Consider the following 18,959-nt stretch of genomic DNA (forward strand, 5'->3'; position numbering starts at 1 on the left):
TTAAGACGAAACTAACCCCAGAGGTCATTTCATTTAGCTAAACCATTGCCATGGCAGTACTAAACGTGTGTTGTGTTGACACGCCGGACAGAAGGGGGGTGGGGTTCGCTGTAACTCATTATCAGTTAAAGAGACATGCAGCAAATGGGTTGCTGTGAGCATAGCTGTTTTTGACGAGGCAAGAAGGGTTTTGTTTACACAGCCGTTGAGTGTTTTTGAGCAAAATATGTTCCAGGCATTTCATGAAGACCCTAATAAATCATACCAACTTGTTGAAAGTGCTCGTCTGAGGAGAACTTTAAACTTGACGCATTACGTCACCGCGAATGACGTCATTACGTTAGGACGTAAAAGAACCGATGAACCATTTTTTGGAACCGGTTCATTAAAACGAACTGTCCGAAAAGAATCTGACTTCCCATCACTACTCTGTCTCTGTCGCTGGTGTCGCTAGTCTCTTGCTACGAGGTCGTTAAAAGGCGTTCCTAGATTTGGTTTGCTTGCTACTCTGTCGCCGGCTCTCCATTGAAATTAATGACATTGACATCGAATGACCGGCGTAAGAGCTGAGAGGAGAAGGATCATGTGAGCTTCTGTCTTCTTTCCTATTGGTTGTCGCTCCCGAAAATCGCTCTTCATTTGTGTAAAGTTGAACAGTTCTTAACTTTGTCAAGCCGCTTAACACTCCCCTTCCGGTCGCCAGTTGCTGTTGCTCTTGTCATTAATGAATTAATTTAATAAAAATGTATAAAATTTTGTGTAAATGAAATTTTACGTTCATTTCTTACGATCAAGTCTGTACATGTGATTCATAGAATGAACGTACGCACAGAAAACATATGTATGTATGTAAAACGTTCAGCAGTGCACAATTTCAAGATTTCACATCTGAAAGAGATGTGAAATCTTGAAATTGTGCACTGCTGAACAGTTTCAGATCTCCGTCTTTTAACGATGTCTAATCAATGTCATTGATATATAAAAGAGCACCTGTCAACGTCCAAATCCTACACGAGTGGCAAGAATATTTCCAAAAAATTGCAGCACTCGGACAAGCAAAAGTGCGTACGTCTGCTCAGACCCTGACATGGCTCTAAGCATTTTTCCACGTCAAAGACCGATTTTATAAATATGAACGTTGCTGTGGATGTTTACATACGCACAGTCCACGATCATTCCGTGCGTACATTAATGATGCCCCAGACCGGAAATGAATGTGATTGTGTCGCTTTGGGCATTAGTTGTAATAAAAATTGATCATCATGCAACATACGATGTGCATTGAACACCAGTCATATTAAACGTAATTAATTCTTACGTGTTTTGTGACTGAACATCAAACCTAACTTCAAACTTGACACAATATTCAATAATAATATAATTGTTTTTGAAAGACAGTACTATTATGTCACAGTATGGTGCATGAAGTAAATAATGTGAAAAACTGGGTTTGGGTCAAACTACGTAAAACTACATTCTACACTGGCTTAAATTTTAATTTTAATAATAATAACAATGCATTTTATTTGATGGCACCTTTCAAAACACCCAAGGTCACCTCACAGCCGTCAAAGAGAAAAATAAGAACATAAAAGAAAAAAGAATATATATACTGTATATATACAGTATATATATACACAGGTCACTGCACGGGACAAACCATGTAACAAACACTTAGCATATACAAATAAATTGCAGTAAGAATTCCATAAAACATGTTATAAAAAAGCCTTGGTAAAAAGATACGTCTTAAGATGTGTTTTAAAAGTCTGCAAACAGTCGCTGTTTCTGATATCTAAAGGAATGGAGTTCCATAGGCGGGGGGCAGCATAGCTAAAAGATCTAGCACCCATGGTAGTTAATCGAATCTGAGGTACCACGAGAGAAAGTGAAGATGAAGATCTGAGAGCACGTGCAGGGGTGTAAACGCAGAGAAGTTCAGTGAGATGTTGGGGTACAAGATGATGTAGTGCCTTGTAAGTGAGTAATAAGATCTTAAAATCAACTCGAAACTTAAAAGCCAGTGCAATTGCTGGAGAACAGGTGAGATATGAGCAATCGAAGGTGTTCTAGTGAGGACACCAGCTGCAGAATTCTGAACCAACTGGAGCTTAAGTAACAATTTTGAAGAAGCACCATTGAGAAGAGCATTACAATAGTCTATACATGAGGTGACTATTGCATGTATAAGAACTGCTGTGTTGTCGGTGGAGAGAGAAGAACGGAGACGGTAAATTTTACGTAAATGGAAGTATGCTATCCGGGTAACATTATTAATATGAGTTTCAAAGGATAATGTGGTATCCAAGATAACACCCAAGCTTTTGACATGTGAGGAAGGAAGGATTAAATTATTGTCAATGTGCATGGAAACATCGTTTGATTTAGACAGAACAGATTTCATACCAACGAGTAAGACCTCAGTTTTGTCACCATTTAATTTCAGGAAATTATATGAAAGCCAATCTTTAATTTCGGCTAGACAACTGGACAGAAAAGGTGGAGGAAAAGAATCGGTGGGTTTGGCAGACAGGTAGAGTTGGGTGTCGTCCGCATAACAGTGTAAGTGGATACCATACTTCCTTACGATGCAACCAAGAGGGAGTATATAAATAATGAACACAAGAGGGCCCAGATCAGAGCCTTGGGGAACACCAGTGGTGACTGTAGATGTTCTTGATCTAAAACTCTTTAACTGAACGAGCTGAGTGCGACCAAATAGATAGGACTTAAAACAAGACAGAGGCTTACCTGTAATCCCAATAGAACCTAACCGATCCAGGAGTATTTTATGAGAGATAGTATCAAAGGCTGCACTCAAGTCGAGAAGGACAAGTCAATAATCCAGAGTCAGCTGCCAAAAGCAGATCATTGGTAATTCTAACAAGAGCAGTCTCTGTACTATGATAGGGATGAAAACTAGATTGGAACTGTTCATACAGATCATTATTAGAGAGGTGTTTATGAACCTGAATGGCAATACATTTTTCTACAATCTTAGATATTAACGGCAAATTAGAGATCGGACGGAAATGATCTAGATTAGAGGAATCAGCCCCTGGTTTCTTAAGTATATGTGTAATAATAGCAGATTTGAGAGATAAATGTACAGAACCAGAGACAAGTGAAGAATGGACAATTTTTGTGATCAATGGCGACAGAGCTGGTAAACAAACTTTAACTAAGGAAGTAGGTAGGGGGTCAAGTTGACAGCTCGAAGATTTAGATTTACTTATCAGGCACATTATCTCAGTGGTAGTAGGTAGTGTAAAGGTAGAAAGTACAGAGTGAGGAGGTGGATGAAAAATGAATTGACTTGACTCATGGCGAGGGGTACTAGTAAGTAATTGTTGATGAATATTCTAACCTTTGACTCAAAAAAGGTCATAAAGCGATCGCATAGGTAATTGGAATAGCCATCAGATGGCAAAGGATCCAGGGTTCTCAAAATATTGTTTACAACTGAGAAAAGAGACCTGGAGCTCCCATTGTCAGCTCCAATAATGTTTGAGTAATAGTCAGATTTTGATTTAGATAGTGCTTCCTGAATATGTTCAGCATACATTTCTTTATGAACAGTAAGACCAGAATTTTAAGGTACAATTAATTGGATTTCATTACTTGCGGTCTTAAATTGTGACCAGTTGCTTACATTTATAATAAGAAGTTGAAATGACTTGCAAAGCCAATTTGAGCATTTTTCACAGTGTATTCCGTGCCATCTATTTATGTTACACTTTTTTACTCTCACTTCCCACAGTGATCAGCTCATCTCTGGGACGGCTCTCATTGTGGACGATCACTAATGGGCCACCTGCTGACAGTGAGGCGCAGCGCAGTGATGGCTGAAGGTAAAACAGCTTGTCCATCATCATCCGCCCTCCTCATTGGGTTGCTGTCCTTTTGGCTCCATCAGTCCATAGGTTTAATAGCCGGCCGCATGGGGCTCTCTAAGGGTAAACAATGGCCTTTCCTCCCAGCCAGACCCCTTTGACCAGTCGCCCCCATTCCATGTTTGGCTCTCATTCGCTCCTCAGTCTAAAGCTACCTGTCTCTTTCTCTCTCTCTCTCTCTTGCTTACTCTACTTTGTCACTTTTCACCCCCGCAGCTTGCTTGATTGTGTTGATGACCTCAATCAAAAGACAATTACCTAGAGGAGAGCAGGAGACAATTATCTCCCATCAATGCTAGATTGACCACACCTGAATGGAGATGGCCACCTTTTATTTCAGCAGCGAAAAGAAGAACAAGCAACCACACAGAGAGAGTCACACACACGCACACGCACACACACACACGCACGCACGCACGCACGCACGCACGCACGCACACACACACACACACAAAGTGATGAGGGGGATGCGAGCGAGGAATTTGTACCTGCATGCTTATCTGTCCTTAAACTAAGGTGGAATACTAAAAGGTACCTGCACACCAAAGACGAGTCGGGGGACGAAAGATGCCGAGGTGAAAACAGAAGGAAGAAAGAAACTTGAAGGCAGATGGAAATGAAAGGGGGGGGGGGGGGGGGAGGGAAACTGGGGATGAAGGAGTCTGAGGCAAACAAAGCGAATGTTGCAATGTTGAGAAGAAAAATACACGAAGGCTCTTGAATTGATATTTATACAGTCATGATGTGTTAACAGTGTATAATTTATGAAAAATAATCTGAAACTTTGATGAGGCTTAATGAACACGTCCATCAAATTTCATTTCAAATGTGCTAACATTTCATATTTTATGCCTTTGGGGTTTTTTTCTACACCAAACAGCAACAATTATCCTCAAATAACCAGCTGTTACAAAACTTTTTCTTTGCTTTTGTTTCTTGTGTAGATAAAAAATAATCCTCACTAAAGCTCACAAAGACATGTCAGAGTGACTTTGAGTATAACAATGCAGTTGTCTCTGAGAGAAAAATAAGTCACATAACCAATAACCACCTCCAAATTCCATCTCTTACACTTGATAGGATCTGTGGATAAAGAAGATTAAAGCATTTTTTTCTTGGATCGATATGGTCTCCACCGCCAGGAGTGATAGAACGGCACGGTAATTTACCAAATAAGAGGGTAATGGGAAAACAGGGTGTGTGGGTGTGGGTGGGGGGGGGGGGGGGGGTTAAGGATAGACATGAAATGCTCTGGGTGTGGTGTTGTTATCTTCACTGCTTGTTTTTGAAGACGCCACCTTCATTTTGGCAAGATTTTCTTTTGGAATCTGAAGTGTTTGCGGTATCTCTGACATGTCTTATGAACAAGTTAACTCATCAAAGAGCAATGTGCATGAGCAACTCTGTTATTCCATAAACACATGCAACGATAATTGAGGAAGTGTACTTTTGCAAATGAGGCAGGGACTCCCAAATCAGTGTGTATGTGGCTCTATACTACAGACTAACATTTCAACAACTCTGTCCCTGTAGAATTCCTTCATAACCCAGCTACAATAAGACCTCAATTGTTATGACAAATGCCACCCACTGTAAGCATACAGTGTCGTTACACAGTAGGTAAAAACAATTCTCTGGGCCACACGTGTATCATTTGGCCCAAAGTCACATGATATCTACTTTCTAAACACCCTGGCTCCCGTTATGGAACACCTTGTAAAATTCCCTTAAGAGGAGCTTGGTTGCAAACATCCTGCATTATAATCCCAAGTGAAGGCGTAGTAAAAAAGAAACGGGTTTTCATGACACATTTGTATAAAAGCTGTGTGGACGCTCTTTGAGTTCTCAAACTCCCTAAGGTGGAAACTGTACTGTGTCCAATGCCAAATGCCATTAAACACTACAGTGAGTTTCTCTGCCTCCCTCATTTCTGTTTTGTGAGTATTAGGAGCATTCAGTAACGAAAGATTTAACTATAAAATTGGGGATGTAATGAAATACATACTTCACTTTGGAATGATCTGCCCGTCCTCTCGCATCCCTCAAAATACTCAGCCAAAACGTATTTTTCCTCTGTGAACACGGAAACATCTAAAAGTCCGTACACAATATTAAAAACCTCCACTCCATTTCTTTCTCTCTTCTAGCTCGTCTCCATCAATTGTTGAAACTTTTTATCGTAGCACTTCTCATATCATTGTTCTCACTTTTGTGGATCGCTTTGGAGCATCTGTTAAATGCAAAATGTAACAGAAAATGTAATAAGTGAATGTTGTATTTAATCAACAGTAACATCTCATTTAGGTTATCATTAAATACAACGAAAAGCATTGTCTTGACAACCAACCTCAACACAACAGTAATACAATGAAAACACTAAAACACCTTAGCCACCACACAGCAAACACCCATAACACCCCGGCAACCTCCTAGCTTTGCTATAACAGCCACCCAGAACATCTAACATACTAAAAACACTGAGAACACCTTAGCAACCAGACAACAAAGCCCCTGGCAAGCACTTACAAGTGCAAGCACTACTGTTAATATAGTCTCGCGTAGGAACTTATCACTGCTTTCTTTGGCCAAGGCCCTCCCAAGAGGCCATATGACTGACAGGTGAAGCAACTAATCACGTTGGTTTTGTGCCGCGTCATGTTTAGAGGCCTGGAAATGTCCCCGCAGTAACAGACCGGTGTACATTCACTAACGTGTCAAAAGTTAACAGCAACAAAATGATTATAAGTTTTTGCCGTGAACCTCGCATACTTTTAAGAATTAAGCGTTTAGTCGATGGTGATGAATTCTTACAGCAACCGTTGTAAACACAATAGCTTACTTGGATCAGACGGCTTCGTGTTGTTTCCAGGCGGACCGTTAAAGAATGCGACACGCACTTCTCCCGGAAATCCTGTGAAATTCAAGCAACCAGATGACGACTTCGAACGTGCTGAAGTGGGCATGACGTCTGAGGCTGAGACTACTGTTAATGTAACTTCACAAAACCATATAGAGAAAAAAGGCCATGTGCACAGAGTTTCCTAAAAGGTTGCTGTATGGTTCTACAAAGAACTTTAAAATCTACAGATCCTTTCTAAGATTCTACAGACTATTAAAATGTTAAAATAAATGGTTCTTTTCGGAAACTTTGACCAAAAGGTTCTTTGGCAAACCAAAAATGGCTGTTCTATGGCACTGTTGCTTTACTAGAAGTTTTATTTTTAAGAGTGTATGCCGCACGTCTACAATAGCATTGATGTAACAGGACATCAGTGGCATTAAATGTGTTGTTAAGCACAAAGGCAGAAGAGAGAAATGTCTTTGCTGTCAGTCCGCGGCCAAAAATAGACACAATTAAGTACCAGTGGAGGAAGGATGAGTGGAGAAACGTCCTTCCTCTTTGATGACAACCTAATGACTCCTACTCATCATGAGAGGAAGAGCAAAAGACTGCCGTGTCACACGTGCTACAACCAGTGACACGGGGCGAGGGCGTGTCACGCCGGAGTATTCAGTAGTGTAAAACATCGTTAAAGAGCGTGACGTTTGTCTGCTGGCATTCGACCATCCATCACAATTCTTAATGTCATCATTACGACGATTATATTCCATAACCATAAGAATTACCATCCACAGGCGAGCCATCAATAATGTAAGGCTGGCTAGAAATGCCACGGCGCAGTGCCTTATCCGGTAAAACATCTTTGCCTTTGAAATAAGGCTGACTTTGTGACCCGCACATATTGATGTTTTTATTTTCGAACCTTCCAAAGCCATTTAGAGGCACCGAACATAGGTGGGCTCTGAAAATAGCAGCGTGTGAGGTGAATTCAAAGCGACCAATTGAGGTTTGAGACACTCTGGTCTCCTGAGAAAAGCGTGTGAATGCGCAGCTGAGAAAAATGGGTAGATTCGCTTGGAAGAAAAGAGAAAACATGCTTTGGTCTTCTGTCGTAGGTGCCGGCTTGCTTACGCCCTGTGGAGAACTCTGGGAAACAGGTGTATGCAAACATTCACGTGGAAATAGAGGAGACAACAGCTAGCCTTTATCTCTTGAGTGCACATTTGCTTTTTTACAGGGTTTCATTGATTTGAAGAGAATAACATATGGTCACGGTCCAAACTGCTTTAGCTGAGAAAAACATCCATATTTCATTTGCCAAACTTGACCCATGCATAAATTAGTTTACCCATAAATAAAAAATATTTCTTCATTTATTCAAAGCCTTTGTGGCTTTCTTTCTTCTGCAAAACACAAAAGTGAATATTTTGAAGAATATTTTGATGAGTAAAATAACCCAAGAAACATTTTCTTGTTTTTAGACAAAGACATATCAAATTTAAGTTAACTTGTGCTTAAAACAAGCAAAATGCAAATGGGGTAAGAACAAAACCTTGAATTAAGTTTTATGTTTTTATTAAGCACTGAATTCAATATTACTTTTCTTGCCACGCTGATGCTGGTTTTAAATACAAATTCACTTAAATGTGATATTTTTGTCTAAAAACAAAACTTATTTTCTTAAAAAAATGCACTTTGACTTAAAAATTGACTTAAAAACAAGACCAAAATACTTGATAAGAAAGAAAAAAAATGCTGTGTATAGGCGGTGGGTTTATGCGCAGGCGACACCCCATTCGGCTTTCCTCTATCTTATTCTCTGGCGCAGGTTTGCAGAAACATAATTTAATGTCAATAAATGAATAAGATTATTAACATTCTATCTAAAACAAGTAAACTATAAAGTAAACTTGTGGGAAAGTAAAGTATAAAATAACGTTGCGGTCATAAAAGTATGACAAATAGCCAATGGCAAGAGGCCCCATTGAATATTCCTTACCAAATGCTTTAAAGATATTGGATTTTGTATTTGTACTGTAATTACTAAAATGTTGCAAGTGTTTATCATAAACAGATCAAATAGTGATGCATTGTAAATCATAAAAAATTAAAGTTTGTCAACATTTAATAAAACTGTGATGGTCATGGTAATGCTTTACCTGTTTACTTGAAAATTTCACAGAAAATGGAAAAGATATGCTACTACTCTTCTTTTTATTTTACGGGCAGTGCCGCTATAACACAACACAATCCACTGATACTTTATAATACAGATATGAATTTTAAGAATGAAAAATCAACACAATTAAACAGCAATATTATAGAAAACATTTGACAACAATTGGATCCCGGTGTTACATGTGCATGGTGATAAGTCTCAAGCCGCGGTCACACTTGACTTTTCCCTCCATTGACTTCCATTCATATACATGCGGATGCGACAGACCAGAACCGCAAGCCCGTCCAACGATATTTCGCATTTCGCTGCATAGCAAAGTTCAAGTTTGGTGAACTCTGACTTCCGAATTCACCTCACGGGAGTGTGTGAGACCAATAGAAGATCAAAATGGAGGAATCGCGCCTGGCCTTTTTCCTACCACCTTTTTCCTACCATGCTCTCATGATCTTTGCATGCTCAAAGTCAAGTCTGACCGCGGCTTTAATTGATCTTTGTTCTACAAACACACGGCCTGACACCCGCCGCTAGCTCCGCCTATGGTTCCACAGAAGAAAGTCATACAAGCTTTAAATGACATGAAGGTGAATAAATGATGGTGAATGGTAAAACGGTCTCTGTCCCCATTCACTTTCATTTTATAAAAAGAGCTCAGAGTGTTTCAGAATAAAGCAAGTACAGATTTGGAAGGACATGAGGGTGGGAAAATGATGACAAAATTTCCTTTTAAAGAGAGAGTTCACCCAAAGAAAAAAACTCTGCCATCATTTACTCAGCTTCATGTCCTTCCAAATCTGTACTTGCTTTATTCTGAATCATGAGAAGAGTCTGCTCTTTTTTACTCATGCTGTCGAGCTGCAAAGATCACAACACAATCAGTTATGACAGAAATGGAAACCAATGGCGAAGAACTTCAGCTGTGGATTCTATTTTGCTAAGGATTTGAGCAAATAACAACAACATTCAAGATCTCACAGCAAGTTCAAAATTGACATTTTATTGTATAGGAACGAACAAGACATTGCTAAAGATTTTCAACCTGATGGTGAGCAAATGTCAAAATTCCAGTTGAAGTGACAACTGTTGCTTTAAAAAACACCACCAAGTTGGACCTATGGGTTACTTTGCTTTTCTAAGCAGTGTGACACAGGTGCAGAATACGACATGAACCTATTTTTTTCACTATATTTTGACGAGCACAACCTATCTTCTTTTTTCAACAATATATCTATTGTTTGATCATTTTAAACTTCATTACTTTTTTTTGCAATGGATAGCAAAGCATCAAACCAAGTAGCATTTATTTTAAAGTATGACTTCAGCCACTGTATCCACAAGTTACCAGTAAAGCAGGATCACAAACAGTCTAAGGGTGTGTTTATATGCTAGTGCTGTTGATTGACTTAAAATGCCCTTTCATACCGTCATGGTGACAGTGACAGTATCCCCCATAATAACTGCAAAGTTTAGACTTCTTTTACAACTGAATAGCATGCGAAGGTCACTTGCATACATAATATTTAAGCAAATAAATAGAGAACAGGGCTCGAAATTGACTTTTTTCCTTGGAAGCACTGGTGCTCCCAACTTCAAGAGTTAGGAGCATCCACCCAGAACTTAATAGTTGAATAGTTGAAAACAAAATAGTACAATTGTACCATTAAAACATGCATGTCTGTTGTGTTTTACATAGTCACAATGGCTTCATGATTTCCTGAAATCATATTTTTCAATCATAAAACAAAGGCTTAAATTAGATATGTGGGAGGACGCTGTCAATCCTCCTTACTGACCCTTATTTCTCATCAAAGCATATAGATAAACAGTTCAAACTAAAAACACATCATATTATATGCTTATATTGAGCAGATATGAGGGAAGCCCGAAATGTTTGTTCGTGAGTATATTTAATATAACGTAATGCGAACTTGCATTTGCTACACTTGTGCTGCTGTTCAGCCGCGAGGTGCGCGCTCCCATTGCGACGGGAAAGAAATATGTAAAGTCACCGCTCATGCGCGAGACGCACGCAAACATCCAAACGCTTCCGTTTAGGGCATGTTTATATAGAAAAATGATGATAAAGTAGTGCCGCGGCAATAGAAAGACGCATTCTGTGTGAATGGCCGGTCACAGTGCAACAGTGAAAAGGGACTCCACTGTCGCGCTGCGCCGCATTCCGCACGTTGTTTAAGCGACATAGACCGGTAATGCGGTATATTAAAAATTAATATCATAACAAAAATACACACCGGTATTCGGTATGAATCGGTATATCGCCCAGCCCTATCCAATCCAGTTGCGACTTTACACGTAAGCAGTTAGATTCGATATCTTTAGGTTCGCTGTTGAGATGCCAGTCTGAACGCATAGCGAAACAGGACTATTATATTTTGGTCCGGACCAAAAGAACCAAAAGAACCGAAATAGAACTATGAAGGCACCCTAAGATGTAGTTAGTGGATAAACGTCTTCATCCCGTCCAAGGTCTATTAACTTAACAGTGAGTCATGTTAAGCAGGCCTGTCAGATCATTTCCATTCTTCTCTGTTTTAGTACAAATGTAGAAATAATCGCAGACCTGTTCCCTCCCGGTGAATGTGTTTTTAGTTATGTTCAGATCTCAGGAAGTTTTGTAATAATCGTCACGCATCATCTGTTAGCGGCAGACGGTGCGATCGGTGTGCTCTCCATCAGGACCCCCGTATTCGTCGGGTTTAAACGCATATTTGAACTCTCGTGGGATCCCTCGACAGTCACAAGTGAGAATTAAATGGATTATGAGATAAGGAAACTGCTACATAACACATTAGCAATGCCACGGGAAAACAGATTACCACACATCTGTCGACGTCATGATGGAGATAACCCACCACATGTGAGACCTTACAGACTGACGGAGAGAAAGTAAAATAGCGAGTGAGATCTTTTATCTATAATCTCTATGTCATACTAGTGAAAAAAATGTTAGATAAGATTTCCTCTAATAAAGTCAGATGTAGTGTACTTTCATTATGTCAGAAATGTATGTTAATATATGATTATCCCGACAAGGCAGGGTACACTACAGCCGGCCTTCGATACGATGCAGGTCGGTGTTCTTAGCTACCCATAATGCTTTGTGTTTTCTCAGAACTTTGCCAACAAGGCCACACCAGGCGAGAGCTTCTGTCACCCCAGAGCTGCGATTAGCCCTGTCAGAGAAATCGCTAGATTTATCAATAAACCCGGCGTAAACCCCCGTTCCCCCGGATTTACGGTCGACTCACTACCCAGATTTCATTTACTTTTAACCCTCATCCACCACTGACCCATTTCCTGCAGATGAGAGATGACAACAGCTGCGCGGTCTCCATGGCGTCCCAGATCTGATTGTCTGTATCTAATTCATCCCATTTTATTCCAAACTATTGGATTTATGGTGCTCTATAGCACTGAAGAGTGTCACAGCAGAGTCAAACAGACTCTTGTCTCTTCGAGCCCAAAGCAGTTCTTGAAAAGAAAGAAAAGAAATAAATAAAAAATGACATTCGTGAAACTGTATCCTGGCTCAGGAGTAAACTTTATCCTGTGGGCAGAAATCTATAAAGTGAATACAGAGCGGATTTGAGTGCTTGTGGACACATTATGCTGTTTCATCACGAGGAAACTTAACTCTGCCTGTGGCCATGTCTGAGTGAAAGAGGTTGTACTTCCATTAGATAAAAATCTACCAGGCCTCTCTCAGGTCAGAAAACATAAACTAAAAGCCTCCCATCTGTACTCGGGAAACAATCGGGTAGTCCATGACACTCGGCCGCGCTGCCGTTCCAGAGATAGACTTTAAATAAAAAAACGGTGACTGCAGTTTTGTGCTTTTACACGATTTTGCGAATCTCTATTTTACGTTTTCTGTTAGAGATTTTCCAGGGTTTATATTGGACGAGACATAGTGAGCAGAACGAAACAAATTGATATTCTGCGTTGTTTTATGTAAGTTACTGTATGTAAAATATTGAGGACTTGTTATGTTTGGACAGATCAAAATAAGGATCACATTATCTTTGCAAATTTCTGCTGTTTTTATATTTGGAAGAACGTTAGCAACTGATATTTCTGGGGCACCATGACTACCATGGTAGATTTTTTTTAACTATCCCTTTACCACAAATGAAACTATGATTAGTTGCTTTAAATGTTCATCGGACAGTCTCTCGTTTGTCTAAATAAGCAGTCAAAAACAATCTGAGCAATTTCAGCATTTTGGATACGACATTTTTTTCAATATCTTTATAATACAGACCTGTATTAAAGGGATGGTTAACCCAAAAATGAATTCGGTCATCATTTACTCACTCTCAGATTGTTCCAAACCTGTATCACTGTCTTAGTTCTGCTGAAAACAAAGAAAGATATTTAGTAGAATGTCAGCAACCAAACACATCTCATTCCCCATTTACTGGCATATAGGGAAAATAATTACTATGGGAGGAGATCGGTTTGGTTACTGACGTTCTTTCAAATATCTTCCTTTGTATCAGGTTTGGAACAATCTGAGGGGGAGTAAATGATGACAGATTTTTAATTTTTGGTTGAACTGTCCCTTTAAAGGTCTAGTGTATGAAAGTGGCATTGAGTGGTGAGGTTGTGAACTGCAACCAACGGCTCCCTCCACCCCTCCCTTTCTAAGTAAGTAAGTAAGTACATTTATTTATAAAGCACATTTAAATTCAGCATTACACTGACCAAAGTGCTGTACAAATCCAACAGTAAATCCAACAACTTCTAAAATTCCATAAACAGAGAAAACAAACAAGCAAACAAACACAAAAAAGCACTTCCTAAGCACTACAGGGGCTGCCTAGGGTGACCACCACCCAACAAACCAAATGTGGGACTGGTAATCCGTTTGTGTGGGACAATGTGGGACACCATTGAAAGGTAGCGCGAAACTTTAGCTTATAAAAATTATTTGTTATTTAGTCCATTCCAACTACAACATAATTAAGCATAGATAAAATGTTATATAACATAGATGAAGATCTTCTCAAAAAGAGAAAACTAAAGGATTAAAGAACAAACAAATAATGAAAAAGAGTTTCTCTTTTAAAATGTATTATTGTTCAATAATGCATTTCATGATTTGCGAATAATTTTTATTTTAATACGCTAACCACAAAATAGTTGCGTTTGTATGTACTCGTTGGACACTGGTGTGCAAAAAAAAATATTTTGTGTGGTTTTGTTTTTAGACCTGTACATAATCATTGTTCTGAGCACGTTTAAAGAGAAAACTATTGCGTGGCATCTGAACCTCAGGTCTGGTCACGTCCCCCTTGACCCTTACTGCATGGGTAAAACTGTTTCGGTCTCCTCTGCTCAACCTCTGGCCCTTAACTTTCTGATTCAAGCGGCTCTATCCAGAATCGCTCCCATGTCGTTTCTAATTATCGATTGGGGCAATGGAGACGGGGATCAACTCCACAGCCACAGCAAATGCCTGGACTATTGATTTCAGTTCAAGCTGACAAAAAAATGATGAAATCCACCAGGACTATAGACCCCCACCACCTCGACACAGACTTTCACTAATTTAAAAGAACCGATTTGGTTCATCGCAGCCCTGCTCGATATTACTTTTTTAACAACTCGGAGGACAACTTAAACCTAAAAAATTCAACAAGGCACAATTAAAAACTTCCCAAAGTGGGTAAACACAAGTCTATTGCAGAGTTCAAAAGTTCACAAATGTAATAAAGGTAAAAAGGTTCCACTTGTCCGGAACGGAGAAGATCAAGCATCAAGACTTCCCCTCTGGAGTTAATTATGGAAATACAGGTAGAACTGAACGAGTGAATGAACTGTTGAAGGTAAACCGAGTTTATCGTCTGGTTCGTGATTAGCAAATTTACTTGCAAGTCCTCTTCTTGAAATATTCTTTGAAATACATTTATTGTTTAAATGCAGGGTTTTCATCAGATAAAATCTCAAGCGAATTGCATATTAAATGAAAGGAATCAGAGGAGCCGAATAATTGCTTCTGTGAGACTATAATTAATATGACAAATAAAGCTGTAGAATAATAAATACAGCTCTCGTTTTGACGTCTCTGACAAACAAATGGAAGAACTGCAATGCAATTATTCATATTGAAACAGATATAGTTAACGCAAAGCATTAAACTTCCCTCTCTTTGCTCCGGCCCACAACACACTTTCATTGCATCATTTACTCACAAAATCTATAAAATAGTTGTAGAAGATCATAGAGAGTGGATCTGTTTGTTTTGTTTTTTAATCGATGTGTAGTGTTGTCTGAGCGAGATGCGTCGGTCTCTCCAGGGTTCTGATAATTAGCTCTTGCACACTGTTATGTGAAGTCTGAGAGAAAAGACATTAAAGCAACACATTATAAGAGCGAGGAGAAATCACACAAATGCTACAATTAACACAGCGTCTCAGGAGCGGAAAGGAAACAGAGCGACTTTGATTTCTGAATTACGTATATGAACGTGCGATGAACCAATGCACAATGAACCAACCAACACAGTCTCTTGGCAATTTGTATCTTTACGAGGTGGCGAATTGAAAAATATCGATTTAGTACAATCTACTGGAGGTTCATTTTTGTTTTTCAAATAATTGTACACAGCAAAATCGCCAGTGTTAAAAAAGGTCAAATTAACACTCACAGTGTTGATATAATCCACACTTTGAGAGTGTGGATTATATATATACGTGATGAACTTTTCCTAATAATCGTAAATATTTCTATGATTAACAGCTTATGATATGGCCATCTTGTAAAATAGTAAGAAATTCCTGTGGGATCGGTTTGGTTTTGGTACACATCGTAATTCACATTGTTATTAATTCATCAGAAAACGATACATTTTCCTGTGAGATCACATTGAAACCAACTGTACTATCCAATGGATTTACTTTCGGATGGGTCAGATAAACAGCAGATGGATCAAGTGTTTGAAAATCAGCCACGTACAGGGGGAAGGGTGCTTGAGCACCCACCATTTTGCCCAAAGTGCCCTTTTTGATGCCCAAAGTGCCCTTTTTGATGCCCAAAGTGCACTTTTCGCGAACATGTGGAGGGGGACCCACTAGGAAGACAATTGCGACAGGTCTGAACGAAACGCTATCAGAAAGTCTTGAGCACCTACCCCTCCATAGGTCTCTGCACGGCACTGAGCTACATGTTAACATGCAAATACCAAAAGTGTGTGAAAAAGACAACTGGGCAAAGGTTTACAATTCATGTATTTTATGTGAATAAAAATGTGATTTTTTTATTTGATGATAAACAAATGTGCATAAACTATAACAAATCAATTCTTAATGTGTATAAAAGCACACGTTAAATTACAGTTAAATTAAGTATTAAATTACTTTTTTTTTATTTCCCCTAAAGAGATGATTTCCTCTTTAAGTTACCTTCTTTAACAATCTATAGATTTTCCTCATAAATGTATCTTTAGGTAATGATGCAAACATCTGTAGTTATACATTTTCAGCACAGCGCGGTTGCGTCTCTGCCTCGCCTCGCTCTCCAAGGAATAATGATAGAGGCAGATGGTGGGAAGCTGAAGGACAACCAGTGCTGTTAACCTCTCCAATCCAATCTCATCTTCAGAACTTCACACGCTCCGCAGCCGTTCAATGGCAGAAAATCTGCCACCAGATTTTCCGCACCTATCCTGACACTTCTGCCCGTTATGTAAGTTCAATGTCTGATGGCATCAGAAAGACGCCTTCATCAAAAGCTGCTCGAATGAAAGAACGTGTTTACGTGGGTTGAAAAAGTGGCTCCAGGAGCACAATTAAAAAAAGGCTGGCTGGATATGAGAAGGCTGTTTCACGCAGGAAGAATATGAAATAACTTGATCTGAAGCACGCTTTAAGGACACTTCAAGGAATTGTGAAGGGGATTCGTTCGTGATCTGTTTCAGACCTTATTACAGTACCTGTGATGGTGAGCTAAGTGAGGTTAGTTTTGATCAGGTGTTAAATTCGATCTTTGAGGATGGAGAAGGAGGCTCTTAGCCTCAATGATTTATGTGAGTTATGATTAGGGTCGGGGCAGGCCGACTCGACTCTTACCTTAAGTGCGATCCAATCATCCCGTTTTCATTCATCAATTTCAATCATAGCTATTGGAGGATTATTCAAGGCGAGAAAAGGGTTCAAACGCCCGTTCAGAGCTAACTTTAATGTGCGGGAGAATAACGCTTTGCTCATCATAAAGGGGATTATCTCCTGAGATTTACAGTGATTCAGTGAGGAATACAGATGATGAAATGGCAGTAAGAAGGGCACGGCATTTCATAAGTCAGGTTTGTGTATGCGTATTTGAAGGAATGCATTGGGTGTTGTTTGAACCTCAGAGAACGTTGACCTTCTTTTATCAGCCTGACAGATCTGTCATTAGAAAACTCCATTATGTGTGTTATTACTGAGTTTAGAAAAGAGCTGTTTCTGTGCTTTATTTAGGAAGCGGTAGAAGGCTGACAAGGTTTTGGAGGTGCATTGATGCTTTAAGACAGCTGAAGAAAACTGGTCAAATTGAAAGGCCATATTAGGTGTCACAAGAACAAAGTCATATCTTCAGTCATTTTGCTTCTCAATAAAATGTGTTTTGATATCTTAATTTATTTTTAGATATTTGTACTGCAGAACAAGAAAAAGCAACAATAATAATAATAAGAATAACAGTTTTTGTTGTTATTTATTATTGTTATTAGTAGTAGTAGTATTGTTGTTATTATTATTATTATTATTAATAGTAGTAGTAGTAGAAGAAGTAGTTGTAGTAGTAGTATCGTTGTTATTGTTATTATTACTAGTAGTATCGTTGTTGTTATTGTTATTGTTGTTATTATTATTAGTAGTTGTAGAATCATTGTTATTGTTATTATTGTTATTATTACTAGTAGTAGTAGTATCGTTGTTATTGTTATTATTGTTATTAATTCTAGTAGTAGTAGTAGTAGTATCGTTGTTGTTGTTATTGTTATTATTATTACAAGTATTATTATTATTATTAGTAATAGTGGTGGTGGTTGTAGTATCGTTGTTATTGTTATTATTACTATTAGTAGTAGTAGTAGTATCGTTGTTGTGATTATTATTATTATTATTAGTAGTAGTAGTAGTAGTTAGGGGTGCAACGGATCAAAAAACTCACGGTTCGGATCGTTTCTCGGATCAGAGTCACGGATCGGATCATTTTTCGGATCAGCAAAAAAAAAAAAAGACAAGACAAATAAACATAAGTTTTGTCTTTTTGTTTATTAACTCTTTTAAATTATTAAATTAAAATATATAAAATCAACTTCGCAATCTTTTCGCTGAAGTGGGTGCGCGACGGGATGTCGTAACGTGGCTCAAGCACTTTCAGCATGTGTTTAAAGCCCTCGTTTTGCACAACCGAATATGGCCTCATGTCGGCACCTATAAACACACCGATAGCGTTTGTGATGGCTTTAGCCTGGTCTGATTGTGCAACAAGGGGCTGCTTAAATGCCGCGGTGATAAGCGGTTGTTGAGCAGCCTTCGTTTTCACTCCTGTCAGTGAAACACCGGGGTCGCTTCAAATGCGTGGCCATGCTTGATGTGTTTCCACTGTCATATGTCTTTCTTGTGCCACAGTGCCTACACACCGTCACGGTTTTATCCACTAACCTCTTTCCTTCATCATTATATTTGACAGGGAAGCCAAAATGCTCCCATACAGGGGATTTAAATGACGCGGGGCGTTCAAGCTCCTCCGTTCCTCCGCTCGCCATGACCACGCTGTGTGTGGACTGAACATGCGCAAAACTTTTTTTTCCATAAATCAATCCGCGGATCACGTGTGTGCCGAACCGAAGATATTGATCCGAACGGATCACGGATCAATGATGATCCGTTGCACCACTAGTAGTAGTAATAGTAATAGTAGTAGTAGTATCATTTTTATTGTTATTATCATTATGATGATGATGCAGTGTGGAAAGGCAAAAAGAGAAACATTATGTTGGGTTGGGATGCTCCAACAAACAGAATATTTTGATATCAAA

The 18,959-nt window shown here is 39.1% G+C and overlaps 1 protein-coding gene across 5 annotated transcripts in view; it reads right to left on the bottom strand.

The window, feature by feature from the left end:
- Window positions 1-18,959, bottom strand: part of cntn5 (contactin 5) — a 244,619-nt gene that overhangs the window by 182,849 nt on the left and 42,811 nt on the right. Inside the window, exon 2 of one of the 5 annotated variants that reach the window (XM_057347801.1) lies at window positions 5,899-5,966. The exons of the other annotated variants lie outside the window; for them this stretch is intronic. The gene's annotated coding sequence lies outside the window, so the exon portion shown is untranslated. The remainder of the gene's footprint in view (window positions 1-5,898; window positions 5,967-18,959) is intronic. 5 annotated transcript variants of the gene reach the window in all.

This window comes from Triplophysa rosa, linkage group LG12, assembly GCF_024868665.1.
Source record: "Triplophysa rosa linkage group LG12, Trosa_1v2, whole genome shotgun sequence".
NCBI classification, from domain to species: Eukaryota; Metazoa; Chordata; class Actinopteri; order Cypriniformes; family Nemacheilidae; genus Triplophysa; species Triplophysa rosa.